The 23,674-nt window shown below is 37.8% G+C and overlaps 1 protein-coding gene across 1 annotated transcript in view; it reads right to left on the bottom strand.

Annotated features, from left to right (window-relative positions):
• The window catches only part of grin2ab (glutamate receptor, ionotropic, N-methyl D-aspartate 2A, b), a 208,682-nt gene that overhangs the window by 183,150 nt on the left and 1,858 nt on the right, over nt 1-23,674 (bottom strand). The gene's annotated exons all lie outside the window — the stretch shown is intronic.

Genomic DNA, 23,674 nt, shown 5'->3' with positions numbered 1-23,674 from the left:
GGAGGAACAGGAGGAGCACTGCCAGAGCCCTGAAAAATGACCTCTAGCAGGCCACAAATGTGCATGTGTCTGCACAAACTGTTAGAAACCGACTCCATGAGGATGGTATGAGGGCCCGATGTCCACAAATGGGGGTTGTGCTCACAGCCCAACACCGTGCAGGACGCTTGGCATTTGCCAGAGAACACCAGGATTGGCAAATTCGCCACTGGCGCCCTGTGCTCTTCACAGATGAAAGCAAAGTCTGGAGACACCGTGGAGAGCGATCTGCTGCCTGCAACATCCTTCAGCATGACCGGTTTGGCAGTGGGTCAGTAATGATGTGGGTGGCATTTCTTTGGAGGGCAGCTTGGGAGATGTTTAGCTCGCCAGAGGTAGCCTGACTGCCGTTAGGTACCGAGATGAGATCCTCAGACCCCTTGCGAGACCATATGCTGGTGTGGTTGGCCCTGGGTTCCTCCTAATACAGGACAATGCTAGACCTCATGTGGCTGAAGTGTGTCAGCAGTTCCTGCAAGATGAAGACATTTAAGCTATGGACTGGCCCGCCTGTTCCCCAGACCTGAATCCGATTGAGCACATCTGGGACACCATGTCTCGCTCCATCCACCAACGTCACGTTGCACCACAGACTGTCCAGGAGTTGGCGGATGCTTTAGTCCAGGTCTGGGAGGAGATCCCTCAGGAGACCATCCGCCGTCTCATCAGGAGCATGCCCAGGCGTTGTAGGGAGGTCATACAGACACATGGAGGCCACACACAATACTGAGCCTCAGTTTGACTTGTTTTAAGGACATTACATCAAAGTTAGATCAGTCTGTAGTGTGTTTTTCCACAATTTTGTGTGTGACTCCAAATCCAGGCCTCCATTGGTTAATAAATTTGATTTCCATTGATGATTTTTGTGGGATTTTGTTGTCAGCACATTCAACTTTGTACAGAACAAAGTATTCAATGAGAATATTTCATTCATTCAGATCTAGGATGTGTTATTTGAGTGTTCCCTTTATTTTTTGAGCAGTGTATATATATGCCGTCAGTTAAACCCCCAACACCAAAATCCAAGGGGACAATGGCTCAGGGGATACACAAGTCAAAAAAGGTTGGGAACCACTGCAGTAAAGCACGGTGGAGTAACTATTATGTTTTGTGGCTACTTTTCTGCTCCAGGTGATAAACTCAAACCATCAAAGGAATGAAAATCTATGGTCTCTTTAGTTTATTTCTAAAGATAATTCAAGCTGTATGTTAGAAGACAGACAGCACCTAAGATTAAATGGGTTTAGAACCTGGTAAAGATCAACCCTCAAACTGAATGAGAACATGCTTTCCTTTTATTGTGAATGCATAATTCAGGGCTGAGTTTAATTTTCTTTTAATTTGTCCCTTTTCCTGAAATCATCTGAAATGTTCCATTAAAGTTTCGCAAGATCTCGGTGAAAGTAAAAATGTCACTGAGACATTACCAATGTCTCCTCCTGAATCACAAACGATTAAGAATGAACTGACACTTACAAATGACACAAGATTAGACGAGGAACAAACAGGTAATAATACGGGTTAACTTTCAAATCACACTCTTAAACAGGCTTTTTATGACCTGTGTGCCAAGGTTTGCATCTGCAGAGATCGCTCTGTATCATTATCCACCCACACAGATACAGAGTTACTGAGCAAAAATGCTTGCTGTCTTATTTCACGCTAATGTGGCAAAAAGGGCATGCTAGAAATATCATCTATTTATCTGTTTGAGATTGTTGTTCGGGTTCCCTACCTCTCTGTCTGCTCTCTGGAAAGTCTTTTAACAGCCTCATAGGCTTGTCCCACATACGTTTTTCAAGAATACAGAGAAACGTGTGCACATTTGAAACAGGAGAAATGTTTGTGACTAATATGTTATGTGTGGAAACAGATGCCATAAAATCATAAAACATTCGTTGTTCCAAACAAAACAGAAACCTGATTTTTAAACCATCAATGGTTGGTGACAAATAAACTAAGCTGTAAGTGTTACCAGAAGGTGGCAGTAGAGGTTATGTTGCCTTAAATTGTAATTTATTTAAATTAGTTGTTCCACACGGAAATATGCTAAATCTGGTCTAGGGGATATCTAAGACATTATGCTCTGTGGGCGCACTGAGTCACATCATTTTAGTCTTTGCCAGGTCAGATGTGTAAAAAAATAAAAATAAAGGTGGTGGTTCCATCTCTTTTTAAATGTATCAAGTCTTGTTTAAAGCAGAAAATAACACACCTGAGTAACCACTCATTTTTATTCAGGAAAATCCTAATTATTAAGTAAACCAAGGTGAACAAATTTTATGAGGATACATTGAGTAGGTGAAACTCATAGATTACACAGATATATTACACACAGAATGAAACATTTCAAATGTTTATTTCTGGTGCCCCTTATCTCCCTTGCATACAAGTGCAGACACTTGTATCCCAGAGCCTGATTTCATGAGCATTAGTGAGGGCTGGAGCAGATAGACTGGCATCAAATCTGACTTTTGGGGCATGAAATGTTGCATAATATGTTTTAATATATGAAATGACAAATACATGAGTTGTTACTTGGAATGTCTGACCTTACTTGTGTGTTTATGTTTTTAAAAATAAATCGTAAAACTCCCTTGAACGTGGAAGAAAAGGGCAGTTATTATAGCTTCAGTTTCCTTATCTGTCTAGCTGTCTACATGTAGTTTAAAAATATGGCTGCATTTGTTGGAGCTGCAGTTCCTCTTCATTTTGTGTTACTTTCCACAGATAACTGCACAGTTTAAGTTGCGACATTGTGGTCTCTCCACAAAGCTGGACAACAAAGACAGTGACTATACCTGACAGTTTGAGTGACGTTGAACTCTCCGCTATGATGAAAACCTTCGCTCCTTTCTTCACAGCCATCAGATAATAGACAAATCTTCAAAAACATATCTCCAAGTGATGACTTCTCAGAAATGCTTTCAGTCAAATTGCAGGACATCATCTCAATTTGTGAAAAAAAAGGGAAATAAAGGTTGAGCAGAACAAGATAAAAAAGGGACACCTGTGCTTATTTTATGGTAATGAAACATATTATAAAGTACTTTGATGACCAGCATAGAATGATCCCCTAGTATATATATATATATTTAATATGTGTAAAGCCTATCATCTTGACATCCTAGAGTAGTCAAAGTTTTTGGGTATATAATAAGATTTTAGGATAAAACTGATTACATAAAATCCACAATACAAGTCTAGCAAACCCAACTGGGCACAAACACTAAAAACGCCAGTGTAACACTGCACAGTATGTTGAACTGAGACAGAGCTTTCTTTAACAATTTAAAATGCAATTTTTCAAGCTCTTAATTATTGAAAGGACCTGAAACTTTAAAATAACACAAGACAGCTGTAGACAGTAGTTGGTAAGTCTTCTTAGACAATCTGATGTCATGATGAAATAAATTAAATTTTAATTAAAAAAACGGAGTTTGTTCTAATTTTTATGCATGAGAAGTGCACCAGTCTCTAGAACAATCTATTATTGACGAGAGTGAAGACATTCATTAACCTGTCAAATCTACTCTAAAGATTATATTCTGCTGCAAAATCTTTAGAAGAAAATCTACATATATTGATTTTATTTTATCATTTTACATCACATGAGTTGCTTCTGCTTGTCTGCTTTTTTTGCCCCTTTTCAGGAGCTTTAAACTCCACCCACAACTTATGAATTCACAAATCTTGATTCCTACTTTTGTAAATTAAGTCTTGGGAAATTGGGGAAAAGCAAAGTAACTTAACTTATACAAAATTGTAAGACAGCTGTAGTGAAATACACTGCCTTGCAAAAGTATGAATACCCCCAACATTACAACCACCAACAATGATTTAGATTTTATGTGATGAACCAAGACCAAGTGTGTAGTTGTAATTGTGAAATAGAAAGAAAATGATGCATGATTTTCATTGCTTTACAATTAAATATCTGAAGGTTGTGATGTGCAGTTTTAATTACCAACCCCCAGATTCTGAGTTGAGTTTGAGGCTGGACTTTGACTGGGCCATTCTAACACACAAACATGCTTTGACCCAAAATCATGCCAGTGTAGCTCTGGCTTTATGTTTAGGGTTGTCCTGGTGGAAGGTGATCCTCTGCCCTAGTCCTACGTCTTTTGCAGCATTTAACTGGCGTTCTCCAAGGGCTGCCCTGTGTTTAGCTTAATCTATCTTCCCATCAACTCTGACCAGCTTCCCTCTCCCATCTAATTAAAGCATCCCCACAGCTCAATGCTGCTACCACCATGTTTCATAGTAGACATGCTGTTTTCAGAGTGAGGTCTAGTGTTGGTTTTCCGTTTTGGAACAGATCACCATTTGGCACATGTCTGCGGTGTTTCATAAATGGCTTGTGGTAAACTGAAATGTAACTTCTTAAGAATGTGTTTTAACGATAGCTTTCTTCTTGCCACCTTTCCACAAAGGACAGATTTGTAGAGTGCATAAATGTCCTGCTGATAGATTCTTCAACCTGAGCTGTGGATCTACAGCTCCTCCAGAGTTGGTATAAAATTCTCGGCTGCCTCTGATTAATTTTCTAATTGCGCAGTCTGTCATTGACTGTGGATGGCCATGTCTTGGTAGGTTTGAAGGTGTGCCACAGTCTTTACATTTTTGTATGACAGACTGAAAAGCGCTCCATAAGGTGTTCACAGTATGAATATTGGTTTATTAACTAACCCTGCTTTAAGCTTCTCAACTGCTTTATTTCTAACCTGTTTACTGTATTCCTTGGTCTTCATGATGCTGTTTGTTCACCTATGTTCTCAAACAAACCTTTGAGGACTTCACAGAACAGCTGAATTTATACTGAGATTACATTACACACAAGTGTACTCTATATACTAATTAAGCGACTTCTGACGGTTAAAATGAGCAAAATACAAATACATGCCAAATGTTTCTGATTTTTTAAGTAAATGGTAATTAGATATCCATGCATCATTTACTTCTACACAGTTATGCCCTACTTCATGTTGTCTGGTAATGTAAAAAAATTAAAAGCCTGTGAATACTTGACATTGAAACTAAAAGCAGTAATAATTTTAAATATCTTCCTCTTATGAGAATAATGAAACATTCTGTCATCTATTATTTCTGTTTTATTGGGAAACAAGACATTTGAAGACAGGATTCCAAAACCTTTCAACATGCATTTGAACTTTAATTCTTACTTTTAGTAAAGTGTGGTTGATGCAAGTTTTTTGAGGCATTGTTGAACACTGTTGAGGAGTCCACTTGGCAGAAGAAGACAATGCTTCATATGCTATCACATCACCAGATGCACCATCCTGGCTGAGAAGGCAGCTGTCACCACATCAGAGGATAGATTATATCTGGTGTAATGCATTTTGGATGGTTTTTTGGGCTGTTAGGAAATGGTTTTGGCTTCCTGCATCTTGTCTGGCTGAGTTCTCAACAAGATCATGCAAGAAAAAAAGAACACATACTGGCATGATACTGAAAGTCTACTAATATGCAGCTTCTTCTGAACTTGTTAAAAATTACCACAAGCAGTGACAAATAAATTTAGAATGCCTTAAAAAGTTACCACTTTGAAAAAGTGAGAGTTTTTTGTTTAAGGTTAGGTTCTGTGAAGAGGTTATGAGCAATTGGTATAATAATTGCAGTTCATAAACAGAGTTTAGCTTAGATCAACAAGATTGGTTTAGCAAAGAGGCTGAAACTAAAAGTTTGTCGGACTTAGGCTTACACCAAAGTGGATATTCGTGTCTTACAGCAACTTCAGTCTCAACAGTGGTAAAAGAAAACACCATCATTTTTACATAAAATGTTATATACACAGATTTACAGTTATCTAAAGAGAAGCCAGCGCTAGCTGCGGCTTGTAAAAATAAAAAAATAAAAAAATTCAATGTTACAACAAACCAGAATGCTTTAAGGTCGCTCAACAGCCACTTTATTATGTACACATGTTAAAATAGAGTACATTTTAATAGAATTAGTATATCAGACAATCACATGGCCAAACCCTAATGCATTCAGAAATCTATTCATGGTTAACTGAAGTAAAACCAAGCATCAGAACGGAAAGAAAGGGGATTCAAGTTACTTTAAACATGACGTTGCTGTTGGTGGCTGATGGGCAGGTGTGAGCATTCTAGAAAATGCTGATTTTTAATGTGTCTCATTTTAAATGCAACATTCAAATGGTGTAAACAGCATGAAAGCATGGGTCAATCCTACTTTCCAATCAAGGACTTAAGCTGTTGTTGTTGGTGGTTTAATGATATAGGGGATACTTTCTTAACACACTTTGGAAAGCTTAGTGCTAACTGAGAATCATTAAACCTCACTGCTCACCTAAATATTATTGCTGATTATGTCCATTCCTTTATGACTACAGTGTTGAAGCAGAATAATGCAACAAAGCTCAATTCATCTCAAACTGCTATCCTGAACATGACAATGAGTTCCCTGAACTCAATTGGCTTCCACTGTCCTAAGATCTGAATTTAATAAACCACCATATGGATGTGCTGGAACAGGATATATGAATCAATGATGTTCAGCCAATGAATCTGCAGCAACTCTGTGAGGCTATCATGTCCATATGCACCAAAATCTTTGAGGAGGGGTTCCCACAACCTGTAAGAACTGAAGGCAAAAGAGGGTCCAACTGGAAACTAGGATTTATACCAAATAGAGCCACTAAATACAGCTATCAGCTGCAGGTAACATATTAACTGTTTGTAACTCTTTAACAGAACGTCACTTCAGAAATCCTGAAGTTACCTTTAAGTTCAGGTAAAGGTAAGTTCAGGTACTTAAAGGTACCTTCAGGTTAGTTATCTTTAGTTACCTATAGTGTTAACTAAAGACAACTAAAAGGTACCTGAAGGTACCTTTAAGTACCTTTAGTGTTAATTAAAGGTAACTTAGTGTTAACTAAAGATAACTAGTGTAGCTTTAGTGTCTGGGAGTCAGTTATGTCCTGCAGGTAAAATACTGACTGTCTCTTTAAGAATAGATTTAATCATTGTAAATATAAGGCATTAATTGGTTTGCTGAGCTTTTTTTGAAGGATGAACCCTCTGCAACCTACAATGCACATTTTTTCACAAAGTGACCTAAAAGTAGACAGTGAGAAGCTATAAATAAAACAACATAATAATCTAATCTTTATAAAATGGCAAACGTGTATCTCACTAGAATTATGATCATACACTTACCAGCCACTTTATTAGGTACACCTGTCAAACTGCTCGTTAACTCAAATTTCTAATCAGCCAATCACATGGCAGCAACTCAATGCATTCAGGCATGTAGACATAGTCAAGACGATCTGCTGCAGTTCAAACCGAGGATCAGAATGGAGAAGAAAGGTGATTTAAGTGACTTTGAACATGGCATGGTTGTTGGTGCCAGACGGGCTGGTCTGAGTATTTCAGAAACTGCTGATCTACTGGGATTTTCATGCACTACCATCTCTAGGGTTTACAGAGAATGGTCCGAAAAAGAGAAAATATCCAGTGAGCGGCAGTTCTGTGGGCGGAAATGCCTTGATGATGCCAGATGTAAGAGGAGAATGGCCAGACTGGTTCGAGCTAATAGAAAGGCAACAGTAACTCAAATAACCACTCGTTACAATCAAGGCTTGCAGAAGAGAATCTCTGAATGCACAACATGTCGAACCTTGAGGCGGATGGGCTACAGCAGACCACACCGGGTGACATTCCTGTCAGCTAAGAACAGGAAACTGAGGCTATAATTCGCACAGGCTCACCAAAATTGGACAATAGAATTTTGGAAAAATGTTGCCTGGTCTGATGAGTCTCGATTTCTGCTGCGATATTCGGATGGTAGGGTCAGAATTTGGCATCAACAACATAAAAGCATGGATCCATCCTGCCTTGTATCAACAGTTCAGGTTGGTGGTGGTGGTGTAATGGTGGATATTTTCTTGGCACACTTTGGGCCCCTTAGTACCAACCGAGTATCGTGTCAACACCACTGAGTATTGTTGCTGACCATGTCCATCCGTTTATGACCACAGTGTACCCATCTTCTGATAGTTACTTCCAGCAGGATAACACACCATGTCATAAAGCACAAATCATCTCAGACTGGTTTCTTGAACATGACAATGAGTTCACTGTACTCAAATGGCCTCCACAGTCACCAGATCTCAATCCAATAGAGCACCTTTGAGATGTGGTGGAACGGGAGATTCGCATCATGGATGTGCAGCCGACAAATCTGCAGCATCTGTGTGATGTTATCATGTCAACATGGACCAAACTCTCTGTTTCCAGTACCTTGTTGAATCTATGCACGAAGGATTAAGGCAGTTCTGAAGGCAAAAGGGGGTCCAACCCAGTACTAGAAAGGTGTACGTAATAAAGTGGCCAGTGAGTGTATATTTTTAGCACAATGAAGGTGTTAAAGCTATGGCATTAAAGCATTGCACTGTGTAAGACATTTAAAAACTTTTTGTAGCCACAACTATTTTTCTTTAAATACTCTGTGTCCAAAATAAAGACAAAAGAGCAAATTGTTTATTCAATTTCTTTGTCATGAGACCATAAAGGGTATAAAAAGCTTAGTCGTGCAGGGATTTGGGATTATTTTCTAAGCTTTTTTAAGATGCATGTCTTAGAAGGTTCAAATTTTAAAGCAATTTGGCAAAGACAGTCTGAAGTTGTGGGAGTTTGAGAAAACAGCATAAACATGTTATTGTTTGAGGTAATAATGGTAGAGAAAAGGAAGATTATGTCCAAGTCTTATAAACGCAAGAAGGTAATGCTTTAAAACAGTCAATGTTGGTTTTTTAAAGAGATAATACCCTCTGCTTAGAAACTTCATAATGCAGATCATTGTAAAGAAAGGCTGACAGGTTGGGGAGATGAAACCTTTTTACTGTCCTAACCCCATAGCTTTTTCTCGTTCTAATGTGTTCAGCAAATGTGATTGTTCTCGGGGTGACACTTTTAAATTTTTCATCATACACTGCCATGGAGATACATCCCAGTAAGAACTGAACCACCAAACACCAAAATAATCAGGGTTGAAGCTTACGTTTTCTCTGTAAGCTACTGATTTATGGTTTAGACCTGTGGGCTTCCTTTAAAATAACTTTCCACCTTACAAAATCACTTTCAGTTTGACCATATGAATAGAAGAAGGTGATAAAATGTATACCTAAGTGAACTGAGATACACATATCTAAGCATAATTTCTTGTTGTCCAATTATATAAAAAACATTGAATTTGTTTTTAACATTAATTTTCCACCTTTTTTATATCAAAGACCCAGATTGTAAAGCCAGAAAACCTAGAGAAGGAATAACTTAAAGCTAAGTAATGTGGACTCTAGTTCATGTCACAGCTCCTACAGATAGCTCGAGCCAGTGATCAACAGCCAGATTGTCAAGGTGATCATGGGTGTTGTTTGTGTCCATAATGTTTATTAAATAAGTGTGGTGTTTAACAATTTTTTTTTTTTTACACTTTATGTGTCTTCTGTCAGTACAAAACATCAGCTTAACTCCATAGATCATGTTGTTAAATAAATCAATAAATAATCAATAAAATAAATCAATAAATACATCAGCAAAAAATTAGTTTCTGCTGCTTTCATTCAATTTAATTCAATTCAGCTTTATTTATATAGTGCCAATTCACAACACATGTCGTCTCAAGGCACTTTACAAAGTCAATTCAAGCGAATCATACAGATTTCAAGTTGGGACATACATTCCAATTAATCCTAATTATCAAACAGCACAGTCTAATTCAGTTAATTAACTTAAAATATTCACTGCTGTTATATTTTGCATGAAACTTATCAGAGGAACAATGCTGGTCAGAACCTGATCAGAAATTACGTCTACTTGAACACTGCCAGATTTTTACATTTATTTTCAATTACAGTTTTTGTAAAAATTAGTCATTCACAACTGTGTGAATTACAGGCAGACTGGGCTTGCCACAGAGCACTGTTGAAGCTTTGTGTTGGGTGCTGGTTTATTAAGTCTCAAAGTTACTACTCTCAGACAACAGCCATTCAGGACTCCTCCTCCTCATTTTTAGTCTTCAATTGAACGACTTGAAATTTTATCTTGAAAGTTCAATACGAATACTTCTGTCTTCAGTGGGCATTGTGTTATACATTAATACATATTTAATTTCCTTTTGGTATTAATAGCATACAATTGCATATGAATGAATATTAGCTAAACTAAATTGAGTTCAGTTTGGTGTTGCAAACATCATCTCTTAGCAGCAAGTTTTTGCTGCCTCCTCAGCTGAATGGTGCTCACTTGTTTTCTTTCACAGCAATGGTCAGTTTTTAAGATATTTCTCAATTTCAGACAAGGAAATAAATAGAACTGTCCTGAGCTACAACAGAACCCAACTGCAAGGAAAAAATTAAAAAACTTTAGTTATTTACCCTTTAAACTTAACCTTAAACAAAGTCATTGTGGCTTTCAGGCTGAACCCAATGTTGCTGCCACTAAACAGCCACAGGTGTATTGCAGCAATGCTTAACATTGTTAAATGAGACACATTTAGTGAAAACTAATTACCAATTTAGCCATAACAGAGTAAACAGAGTGCATGTCCAACAATAACAGATCACTATATCATAACTGCACTGGGAATGTCTTACGAAGCATAAATGAAGATGCTGTATATAGTCTTTGGAGGATTATTGGACCCATCAACTTACATGTGGATGAGGTTTAGCTCATGCTCATGATGTAAGAAATTGCATTTAGAAGCACTGTTGTCAAAAATATTGGTACTTGAAAAATCAAAATCATCAGCCAAACTGGCTGAGTGCAGTTCTCCCTGCAAACATGCATATGGAGAGAAATGGGAATAGGGTCATTCTTAAATTCATTTGGAGATGTATTAGTCTGGAAGTTAGCCTTCACTCAGATTAACTCAGATTCAATGCCAGGTTACCCTGTGATAGACTGGAAACTCTAGGGTGCACCCATTGACCATTGTCTAGCTCTCTGCATGCACGCAGCTAAGAAGAGGGGAGCTTAACAAAAACTTGTGTCCTTTCTAAGTTTTCCCTCTGACAATTATACATGTCAGTAAATCTCAAATACCAGTAGAACATTGTCTTTATGAGTGTGAGTTTGGTGAGATAATGTTGTTCTTAAATTAAATCAGAAGTTTATAAAGCAGAGGATCAACCTCAAATAGCTTTTGGAACGACCTTGATAAGAAATTAAGTGTTAATGGTCTGCACCTCTGTCGCATTTCCAGACTTTTTTTGGCTCTCTACCAACTGAAAAAGAGGTTTATGTAAATGAAAGTAGATTCATTGGGAATTTAATCAAACTAACATACTGTATGTTTAAGCACTGAAAATATAAGAGAGGTGGACTGGTTTTAAAAAAGCTGACAGGAACAGCATGCAAACAGGTGTTCATGCCATAATATTATGAATACTTTAATTATAACATGACTTTATACACAAATAATTAACAACCTTTTTTAGGAATACAAGACCCCCAATAACTGACACCTTTTTCATTCATCTTTCTAGAAGCTGTGCTAGGCTAAAAGGCAACATTTTCTGTCTCTCAGGTGACACATGTTGGCTCAAAAAGCCCAACTCTGATAGACTATACACACCAGAAATACAAAACCATTACAGCCATTTTTAGGCAATTAAGTTAAACCACCTTAGTATGTAATCCGGTGTAATTTCAACTGGACAGCTGGAGAAAGACTCTGGTGCAACTGCTTGGGGGTCCATATCAGACCAATACAATACTATATATAAACAAAGCTTATTTGGCTTTGGCCTTGTTTGCCCAGTAGATTGTGGGTGTGGTGTGGGTTCCTGTGATTAAGATCCAGCTTCTAAAGAAAGTATGTTGATGATTAACAAAGGTGACGAAGAACGTGCCATCCATCCATTTTCTATTCTGTACTGGGTCACGGGGGAGCTAGTACCTATCTCCAACAGTCTATGGGTGAGAGGCAGGGTACAGCCTTGACAGGTTGCCAGTCCATCACTGAACAACAGACACACAGCTCAAACAACCATGCACACCTAAGGGCAATTTAGAGAGCTCAATTAACCTAACACTCATGTTTTTGGACTGTGGGAGGAAGCTGGAGTACCTGGAGAGTACCTGGAGAGAACATGCAAACTCAATGCAGAAAGACCACCGGCTGGGAGCCAAACCCAGTACCTTCTTGCTGCAAGGCTACAGTGCTAACCACTGTGCCACTGTGCAGCCCACAAAAAGTGTGCTTGTAACAAAAGCTAGGTTGTATGATTGTTATTTATTTATTTATACTCAAGCATTGTCATATTGTGAACATAAATAGTCTATTTCACACTGTTACTGTAGCTAGATATTCTTTGGAGACAAATAATAATGAAAATGCTCATATTTCACATATAGTTCAATTTCTTATTGCATATTATGTTGTTTCTATTTTTGGTGATTCCGATTCTAGTTGGGCCAGCTAACTCTTGGATGACAGGCTATAAAGCCCTGAACTCTGTTTGCTTGTCGACAGGAGGAGCAAATTTATCAACAATGTCCCTGTCTGCAAAATATCTGTAAGTATGAGCAGGGCATAAGTACTTTGTTCTGTCAAAGTCAATGGGCACTGCACAGAAAACGTGACGAAAGTCCAAGCAGGTACATTGGGAGTGACCAAAATGGGAAAAGCTTAGGTCGAATGGTACAGAGACAAAGTTGGAGAGGCAAGGCTGAGACAATTTAGACAATATGCAGAGGAGGAACGGTGTACATACTGGTCAATAAAAAGTGAATATGGAGCTCCTCTGGAGGTGGAAAAGAGAAAGACCACAGAAAAGGTTTGTGGATGCATTGAAGATGCAGCTGACAGGATCAGATGTAGGCAGATGATCAGCTCTGGCAACCAAGAGGGGGAGCAGCCGAGTGCAGGAAAAAAGGCAATTGTTCAATAATCCTTTCTGACAACCAAGTATGATTTCAGTGACAAAAGAGAACATTGAATTATTGCGGGGTTTGTTTGATGATTACTCATATCAGTCTTGTTTCATTTAAATCTTTACTTCAACATTCAACATACAGAAATTGGAAGATGTCGTTTGTACAACAAGATCACAGCTGAAACCACACATTTACATACACTGTATAGATTTGATATTTACTGCCAAGTACATTTCCACATACAGGGAAATTGAGCTGGTGTCACAGCATGGAACTAAATCAGATGAGATTTTTTCTGGTTTAGGTCACTTAGGAGATCGGAGCTCATTGCTTTGTGACGGTCATTCCAAACCCTTGTGTGCTAAACTGAACACTTCAGTTGAGTTTTAGGTGTTGTTTTAGGAGCACTGACTGTGTTGGCCTTTGTAACTATTTCGGTAGTATTCTTAGAGTCCTTGTCCATTTAGAAGACCCATTTGCACCCAAGCTTTAACTTTCTGACTCATGTTTTGAGATGTTGCTTCAATATTTTCATTTAATGTTCTTTCCTCATGTTGCCATATATTTTATGATGTATACAAGTCTTTCCCGCAACAAACAATGTACGCAACCTTAAGCTACAATCTTCATACTTAATAGTTGAGATGGTGTTATTAGGCTTGCAAGCTTCGTCCTTTTTCATCCAAATTTTAATGAGGGTCAAAAGGGCCAAATACTTCAACATTAGTTTGATCACACCATCGAATGTCTCCAAAACGTATTTGTCCCTGTGTGCATTTAAAAACTGCAATTTGGCTTTTTATTTTGCTTTTGGAATAATGGCTTTTTCTTAGCTGAGTGGCCTTTTAGACAATGGTGGTACAGGATTCATTTAACTGTGAATAATGACACTCTTACTAGGTGTTTTGTCTCTGCTCTGAGATTGGTTTAACCATTTCACACCAAATTATTTTAGCCTCTGGGACACAGCATCAGTCTGCTTCTTGAGCTGTATGACTAATGGACATTATTATGCTGTACACGTAGGTATACTTGTAAATAATTGTTGAAAGATAAACCAAAATTTTAGAGGTCCACAATATTCTGTCTGATATCTCGGTTGATTTCTTTTGATTTTCTCATGATGTCAGACAAGGAGGCAGTGTGTTTGAGGTGTAACCTTAACATACATCTAGAGGTCTGCCTCCATTTCACTCAAATGTTGTGAGTAATTAAAATACCAGAAAGCCAAAGCAATCTGAGTCTATGTAAACTACTGACTTTGAAGAAACTAAAGCAAAATGTGTTTTAAAAATTATATCTCTAATTATTATGGCATTTAGAAAATAGAAATAATTTTGATAATCCTGACTCAAAAGTTCCTAAGACAAGAAAAGTGTTTTCTGATTTAATGTCAGACAGTGAGAAGAAATGGTTATGTGTCTATTCATGCAGTATATGTAAATATCTGGCCTTAGCTGTAAATATTAATTTACTAAAGTGCTAAACAGAAGGAGTTTAAACAAATTTGGCTAATCTTCTTAAAAGAAAATCTTTGGATTCAGTTAAAAGGAAAGATATTAGGTCTAAATAATGGCGGAGACAAATATTTTTGTTGTTTGTGCCGCATGTGCTAATCATAGCACATTAGCTATGATTTGTTGGAAATATTTGGCATAATAAACACTTTTTCAGTTTATTTAATTATGGAAATAATTTCCATGCAGATCCAAACTGGTTTGTTTTGTAGGGTTAATGAATCAAACTCATAGTTTAAAAAAAAACAAAAAACTTTTTCTCCTTAACTATAAGCTCAGTGAGCATGTATTTGAAGGAAAAAAAGCAACGCTGAGAAGGAAATAAATAAAGCAATGCCAGTTGAGCTAAAGCTAACTGATGAGATTCCTGGTCGATCTAAAATTGGCACAGTCTGTACAGTACACACAGCACAAGCCATTTTGGTGATGTATAGCTGCTGGTTAACCAGATAATTATATTTACTGTTCTCCTTGTGTTACGTTTTACCAATAAAACAGTCATGCAACCAGAGATTAATGACTGTACAGCCGTGTGTTATCTCTCATGGTATACTATCTTGATATACTTTAAAATTGTATTTATCTCTGTCACTAAGACACTGAGCTAATGATGTTATGGTATTTGTAAGGCATGAAGCTGTGAGATCCACATCCACAATTCATGCAATCGCTTTACTTTTGCACGATGACTCCTGCTGCAGACCAAGTGAAATATACACTGCTCAAAAAAATAAAGGGAACATTCAAATATCACATCCTAGATCTGAATGAATGAAATATTATCATTAAATACTTTGTTCTGTACAAAGTTGAATGTGCGGACAAAAAAAATCACACACAAATCATCAATTGAAATCAAATTTATTAACCAATGGAGGCCTGGATTTGGAGTCACACACAAAATTAAAGTGGAAAAACACACTACAGGCTGATCCAACTTTGATATAATGTCCTTAAAACAAGTCAAAATGAGTCTCAGTATTGTGTGTGACCTCCATGTGCCTGTATGACCTCCCTACAACGCCTGGGCATGCTCCTGATGAGACGGAGGATGGTCTCCTGAGGGATCTCCTCCCAGACCTGGACTAAAGCATCCGCCAACTCCTGGACAGTCTGTGGTGCAACCGTTGGTGGATGAAGCGAGACATGATGACCCAGATGTGCTCAATCGGATTCAGGTCTGGGGAACGGGCGGGCCAGTCCATAGCTTCAATGTCTTCATCTTGCAGGAACTGCTGACACACTCCAGCCACATGAGGTCTAGCATTGTCCTGCATTAGGAGGAACCCAGGACCAACCGCACCAGCATATGGTCTCACAAGGGGTCTGAGGATCTCATCTCGGTACCTAATGGCAGTCAGGCTACCTCTGGCGAGCATATGGAGGGTCATGTGGCCCTCCAAAGAAATGCCACCCCACACCATTACTGGTCACTACGCTGACAGACACAACAGCAGTGAAATTGATTGTCAATCAGTGTTGCTTCCTAAGTGGACAGTTTGATTTCACAGACGTTTGACTTACTTGGAGTTATATTGTGTTGTTTAAGTATTCCCTTTATTTTTTTTAGCAGTATATATATAGTATAAATACATTGTCCAAAATACCATGGGATTTGGCTACATTAAAGCACCTTTTACACATTTATCTAAGCTTGAAAAACATTCTCTCTGATAAAATTTTAACGACATCATAAGAGACAAGAAAGCCTCATATGGAGCTGGAAATATGATCCATCTGAAAACCACATGTTGTGTTTAATACTAATCAAGCTAATTCACACCCCTGTTATTCAAACAGACACAGCAGGGGGGGGGGGGTTACAATACAAAATGAAAGCTCCACGATCTTAAAAGCCTGAAGCTTGGAAAAGATGAAAACTGACATCAAAAGAAAGAGTATATCTTTGTGCATCTCATTTTAAAACAATATCCACTGACTCTTTTAGTATTGAAGTTGGACTCCACACTTTAGAGTAGCATCCCTAATATGCATTTTACATAGATAAGACTATGATTTCTGTGGATATAAAAGCTAAAACATCCAACCAGAATTTTCACCAAGCTCTGCGGTCCCACTCAGCTCTATAAAATTTTTTAGGTGACTGTCATTTTTTTACTTCTTTCTCTTGCAAATCTGCTGGTCAGGTTCTGCCTCTGCAGCTCAATCAACCTCATTCCAGCAACAAGGAGCAGCAGCTTTTATTAAAAAAGCTGTGATAAACCCAATGTGTGCTATCAGCCAGGCACAAAGTGACTCTAACAAGTGCAAAATATTTCACCAGGGAGCACCTGCAGTCCAAAACAATCATTAAAATGGCTGCAAGCCGGACTTACTTCATTAAGTAGCTGGAGGCATATCTCTGAAAATAAATTTGTCTGTCGCTCCAGGTCTGCTAGATTTCTTAATAGGGAATTGTTTCGAACTATGTTCACCATAATGTTGTGAGCTGACTCAGTTTGCAGATTCTTTTAAGCAATTTTTAGGTATGTGCAGCAGCAACAACAAAATAATTATTTAGAGCATAATGCGAGTAATTTATAGAATTCCAGTCAGACGTTTAAATGCATGGGCTTTACTGTTTTATAGAGGTGGGGCTGTTTTAAAGAGTGAAATGCTTGTAAAACATGATATCCCAAAAACCTTAACTGAGAATTTGGTGCATTTATTAGAACTTTTGGTGGATTTGCACACATTTATCTACATGCAGGCTTGAAAATATACATAGATTTACTTGTAAATCTTTTAATAAGTGGTGCTTAAGGTTTTAGAATGCCTTGTAATTTCTGAAAGGCAATGTCTATTAAGTTCTGGTTGTTGATCATGATTGATAACTGCTGGTAGTTTCTCTTTGCCAGCATAAAAGGAATTTGTTTGGCAGCACATATTGCATGGACCAATATCTAGAACAAGTCCACTTACATATCCAGAGCAAGTCCAAGGAACTCAGAGGAGATCTAAGAGGAGAATTCTATATTTACACAAGTTTAGATGGTATTTTGAAGCATTTTCTAAACAACTGTTGATTCCAGGATTATCAGTTTAAAAACAGTTTCCAAGTATAAGTTATTCCAGCCTTTGCCCAAGTCTGGAAGGTGACTCAAATTGTCACCATTAGTTGAGAAAATTGTTAGGACGTTCAGTGACATCTTAGGAACCACAAAGAGTAAATTATGAACTCAGTGCCACTGTCCACAGTAAAGCCAGTTTAACATCAACATGGACTATGATTTGTATAGTTTTATAGTTTATAGAAAGGTTTTTATAGTCAGCGAAGACAACTATTTGGCTACATTGACAACAACTGTGTTAGGAGGAGTCAACATGAGGCTTTTAAACTTAAGAACACTGGACCTGGACTGTCAAGCCCGGTGGTGACATTATCATGGTGTAGGGCTGTTTCACTGACAGTGTTAGTTCCTCTCTTTCACAGACCACTTGAAGCCGTGGTTTAGTCACAGCCACTCATCGGGTGACTTATGCTTCCCAGCTAGGAATTTAGTTGTAGCCATTACAGATCGTCTATGTGGACCGCTGCATCAACCACATCAGTTCCTGCCATTAATACACATTACAGGGCACGAAGTCAGTCAACAGAACATATCACTGGACTTCAGTCAAGGAAAATGTCTTTAGTAGCCATGAAACTTTAAACAGAACAAAACATTTAGGGTATCATATCCCATCAATGTGTTTCCCCCCATTAAACTACAAGATGTCTGATATTCATTGTCTATGCAAAGTTCTACGTCTAATAACACTACACCTCCGTTTGTGTCTGTGACCCCAGCGTGATTTTAGGAAGCTCATGTGTGTGCAGGATGTTGATTTCTGATTTATAAACACCTGGAGGAAGATCAGACAAGGCTTGGTCTTTAGGCGTTAATGATCAAATGCGTGCTTTGTGAAAGAGGCCACTCATACTTTCCACAATGTGGAAGAAAGGATAAGGAAGTTAGACTGCAAACCAATTCTATAACCTCGCCTTAATCAATACCTGGATGGTTGAAACCTGGAAGCACAAGAATATTCGAGCAGAACAATGATCCTAAACAGAAATCAAAACCTGTTCTGGAATGAATAAAGCCTGCTAATAATAAGCTTCTTGAATGTCTTTCCCAAAGCCTTGATCTCAACTCTTTTAAAATGTTATTCATTGTACTCAAAAGGCAGGTTAGTGTCAGGAAATTAGGTGATTGCTATTAATTCTGCCAAAGAGTTGTCAGATATTTAGCCAAAATTATGCTAAAACCTGGTTGAAGGCTAAAACCACTCATTAAAGTCCAACTTACTAAGGGACATTTAACCAAACAGTGGTGGGGGTGTATGCATATATTTGAGCCTGTGTGGATTATCTTCTGCACCTAGTTCTTTTAAATTTCATTGAAGTTGTTTGTTTTAAAATCATTATGTCCTGGAAAAAGAACAGTTTAAATGAATCTTTAAAAACCCAAATCAATATAACATTCAGGTCCATGATGACAAGCAATAATCGATTGAATATGTAAATATTATTATTTACATATTCAATCTAATATCCTTCTTTTTAAATGGTAAAACTACAGCTGCTGCATTCAGGTCAATATTAAACCACTAAGACCTTCTGATTTTGTTTCAGGCCTGCCTTTTGGTCAATACAAGTTTAATAAAAGTCATAAAATTGCCTTTAACCTTTATCGCTGCTTTCCATGAAACTCAATAACGTTACCAATGACGGCACTCTTTCAAGCAAAAGATTTATGTGGGCAAGATGGAAAAGGTATAAAATATTACACCTTAAATATGATCCCAAAATCTTTTAAATAATAAATGTGGTATAATAAGATGACATTAATTTAAATAAGTTTATAAAAATTTAAGGAATACCATGACAATTTAAACCCTGCAGCTGGTGCCTGTGTGTGCACCGACGTCATTGGGGTTGAAACTGTTCTGACAAATATGTTGTTGAAAATAGAAACATGAAATGCAAATTTATACTAAAGATTCAAAGATGGCAGTTTCTTGGTTGCAGGCCAATTACACTTGTCATGTATCTAAATCCACCGTGAAACCACCAGTTGAGCAGGATGAAGATTATCCTGAAATAGCCCTCTTTGGCTCCTTAAAAACACTGACACAACTTCTCAGACTGACTACAGGTATGGTTTTATTCAAAAATCTAAATCCTATCCGGAGCAGTGATTACATCATTTATCAGGAATAAAAACCCAATTTTATTTTACTGCAATTCGATTACTTCTTCATAGAGGTTGCAAAGATGTGCGTTGGAACTGAATAACACTTCTTTAAAATCTAAAGCAGACGGAAACACTTTAAAACCATTAAACATTGAGTGATGCAGGTGTGTGCTGGATATAATGATTTAATCATAAAGAGAAATGCAGGTTAAAACAGTAAGAGTCAGGGGCAGTGTTAGCTGCAGTCACTAGTGCTGCAACTAAGAAAAAGGATAATTTAGGCTCAGGTTTAGTTTGTGTTAAGACATGAAGTGCGAGTGAAAAGTTTAAAAATATCAAAATCACCAAGGGAATAAATGCTATGTTACATTCGCACCTTTAAGAGTGCGTTTGAGCCCTTCTTTTTGCAGGGTGTAATGATTATGCATTGAACGACTTAAAGAAATTTAAAAACGTAATGGTTGCACAAGTTTGAAATTATTGTTGTTTTTTGTCAAATCCACATTGTGTTAGAATTATAAATACAGGCTCAAATACACACAAACAACCCCATGAAGGTTAAATGTCTATTTGAAAATTGTATCTCAACCGCTTTTTTTAGCCCCGGAGAACCTTCTTGCATATTCTGGCTTGATATTTGACCTCCCTCCTTTTGGAAATGGTAGACTTTAATTAAAGTGGATGAGTTCTTGCTGATGAACCAGGCTTTAAGGATAGTCCATAAATCTGTAATAGGGTTGAGGTTGGGGCTTCGGTAATGCCATTCCAGTAGCATGGTCTGTCCATTCCAAAACCATTTGTAATTGTGCTTTTGAATTTTTATCCTGTTGGAAGACTGAATTCTGTCCAAGTATCAACCATCTGATGCAAACTGTCACCATTAATAGAAAGGCAACTGGTAAGAAAACACCACAGCTCAACCCTGAACTGGAAACTGCTACAACACCAGTATCAATGTCCGCAGTAAGGCGAGTTTACCATTGCCATATACTAATGACTAGAGTTGCGTGATATTAGAAAAACCTGTAACCGCGATACTTTTGCTGAATATTAAAATGATGATATAGATTATATTTAACCAACATTTTCCTCGCTCTTTTCTTACCATTGCTTCTGCACAATCCTTCATTCCTTGTAAGAATTAGCATCTCAGCTGCAAACAAATATACAAAAACAGTCCATCTAACAGGCCAAATATTATTAAAATCACTTATAATTGCATATAAGTTGTCCTTTGCAATTGTGATAGTGAACACATAGACATTGTGATGATGATTGCAATTTGATATATTGTGTCAGTCTAATAATAACCAAGAAAGAAGCTCCTGCTCTAAAATGTAAGTCAAAACTTGACTGAAATTGGCAATTGCTTAGATGTACAAGACAAATATCTTCTGTAGTTTCTGAGTTTTTTATGATCAAACCAGGCAAAGATTCAGCTGTTTAGCCACATCAGTAGAAAAATATGTTTGGAGCAATCAAGGTGAGGCTTTCAGGGCAACGAGCACTGTACCAAATGGCATACATGGTGGTGGTGGGGTCATGCTGTGGGGCTGTTTTGCTACCAGTGGTACTGGTGCATTACAAAAGGTAGACGGAATAGAAAAGATGGAGGACTACCTCCGAATTCTTCAACTTCTTTTTAAACCAACAGCTCACTGGTTGAATCTTGGATGAAAATTGGATATTATCACAAAACAGTGATACCTAATAGACATAAAACAGTCCTTGGAATGGTCAAAGCAAGTTAACATCAAGCTTCAGGAATGCCCCTGACCGCAACCAGAAAACTATGTGGGAACTATGTTTAAAAGCAGGGGCCTTGTCAGACACCAGTCAACTAAATGGAGCTCTGCCAGTTCCACCAAGAAGGGCTTGGTCAAATCTCCAGCCAGAATTAAGCAAGACGGTTGTTGATCAAATGTAGAAATGAGCAGATCAAATGTATCATTAAAAGCCCAAAATGAATATGACATTCATGCAAATACTCAATATATTTGGGCATCTCACCAACACTCCATCTTCTTGTTCAGTAACTGAACAAGGCCAGTTGTGTTCTGCAAAGAATGTTCAATTTACTAAATACAGTATATCAAGCACTAATAATGTCTCAAGGCTTGAAAATATAGTGATGCATCATCAAACACATCATCCATGGTCATCTTCATTATAAAGTCATCAGTTTAAAAAACTGTGCAAGTCAAACTCCACTTAAATTTGCTGTGGCTCACTAAGTCATTAAACGAGACCACCAACTGTGTTTTGATTAAATGATTAAATAGTGTACGTTTATAAGAGGCTTTTGGGTTATTAACTTCTGTTTCAAACTGCAACATCACACATTGCTATACAGAAGATTAGCGGGGGTCAAACGACTCATTATTATATGTCACTCAATGCTTTTTACGGGTAATTGCAGAGGAAAGGAAAATGCAAACCCTCATTTTCATCTTCTCGAGTGGCGTTTGTCCTGATGTTGTAAGTACAAAGAAAACTGCTGTGAGGGCAAGACTTCAGCTTTTACATTCATCCTGATGTGAAGGGGGAGAAAGAGCAACTAAGGGCGACACCAGACCAAAGTATAGTGGCTGGTGTGTTTGCAACGAGATTATGTGAAGCAACAAAGCAATGGGAAAGTAGGTTAGCTGATTTTAACAAGATAACCAATTCAGCAGAAGACAGGTAAAGGCGGAGTGAGAGAAGTAAAGATTAATGTTTTTAATACTGGAAGTCTTAACTCTTCTATGCAAAGAATGAAATAAAAAGGGGGATTAATTACTCCAGACCTTATCATGAATATCAATACCACCCTTCATGATAAAAACAAACATTCAACCAGAGCTACAACGGGATGCTTTAAGTGAAAGCATATTCATTTTTTATAATGGCCCAGTCAAAGTTCAAACCTAAGTCCAATTAAGAATCTGAGGCTTGTACAAATGCAAGGCACAATCTTTTAGATTGTTTTACCATTGCTCACTCCTTTGTGTTGTTCTATCACATAAAATCATATTAAAATGCATTGAGGTTTGGCCTTCTACTTTGGCAAAATGTAAAAAACATTCAGTGGGGTTTGAACACTTTTGTACCACCGTAAAAATCGCAGTGAGCCTTAATGCTTCTGCCTCTCACGACTACAGTTAATTGTTTGAAAGAGTTAAAAACTACCTCATGTATTTTTCATTAAAAGAGCACTTCTGCATGACTGCTCCATGAACCTACATTGGAGGCATATGTAGATTTTAGGCTAATTTTGGACTCAGACTCTAGAAATATTCTTCCACTGTATTAAAATCCAAACCACAAAAACGAGAGTATTGTAAAAAAAAAATTAACCACAGATGATCCTACAAGACAAAAAAACTTAGAAATCCATCTTCCCAAATGACAACAGTGGCAAACGTCTCTGGCTCCGGGGGGATCTACCTGGTCTACCCACAATAGCCCTGCTTCAGTGAACAGCTCAGTAAAATACTTCTCGACACATCGCTTCAAGACTACGTCATGGGGAAGCCACAAAAAGAAAAAAATAACTCAGTATATGGTATGCATGACATCACTGGGAATTTTCGTTTCTGCTCTTATTCTGTTCAGCCTTGTTTCAGCAGCTGCTGCTGAATAGCAAGAGTATGTGAAAGATTAAAAAAAAAATACGAGAGGACAACGTGAAAGTGAACAGGAAAAAAGTAGGGCTGCTTTATCAAAACCGGGTTGAGGTTTTTGGAGGGTGCTATGAAATCACAGCTAGAAATTCACTGCAGCTTTGCACAAGATATTTATATTAATGAAGACAGCAACTGCTCTTGACGTTCACTACTCCACACTCCATTGCCCTACAGAGCTGATCTCCTTTTGTGTCATCCGCACTATTCAATAAAATAGGCTAAAGTTAAGCTCATCGTCGGTCTCCCCTCAGCTGTCTTTGCCACAGTGGTGTGAATGGTAGTTTGCCCTAAATGATCAAGATGAATGTATACATGCATGCAGCACTGACAGTGGGCGCCATTTA

The sequence above is a fragment of the Girardinichthys multiradiatus genome, chromosome 5, assembly GCF_021462225.1.
Source record: "Girardinichthys multiradiatus isolate DD_20200921_A chromosome 5, DD_fGirMul_XY1, whole genome shotgun sequence".
Lineage (NCBI taxonomy): Eukaryota > Metazoa > Chordata > Actinopteri > Cyprinodontiformes > Goodeidae > Girardinichthys > Girardinichthys multiradiatus.
The sequence above is the reverse complement of the archived record's forward strand: the minus strand, read 5'-3'. Positions and strand labels throughout refer to the sequence as shown.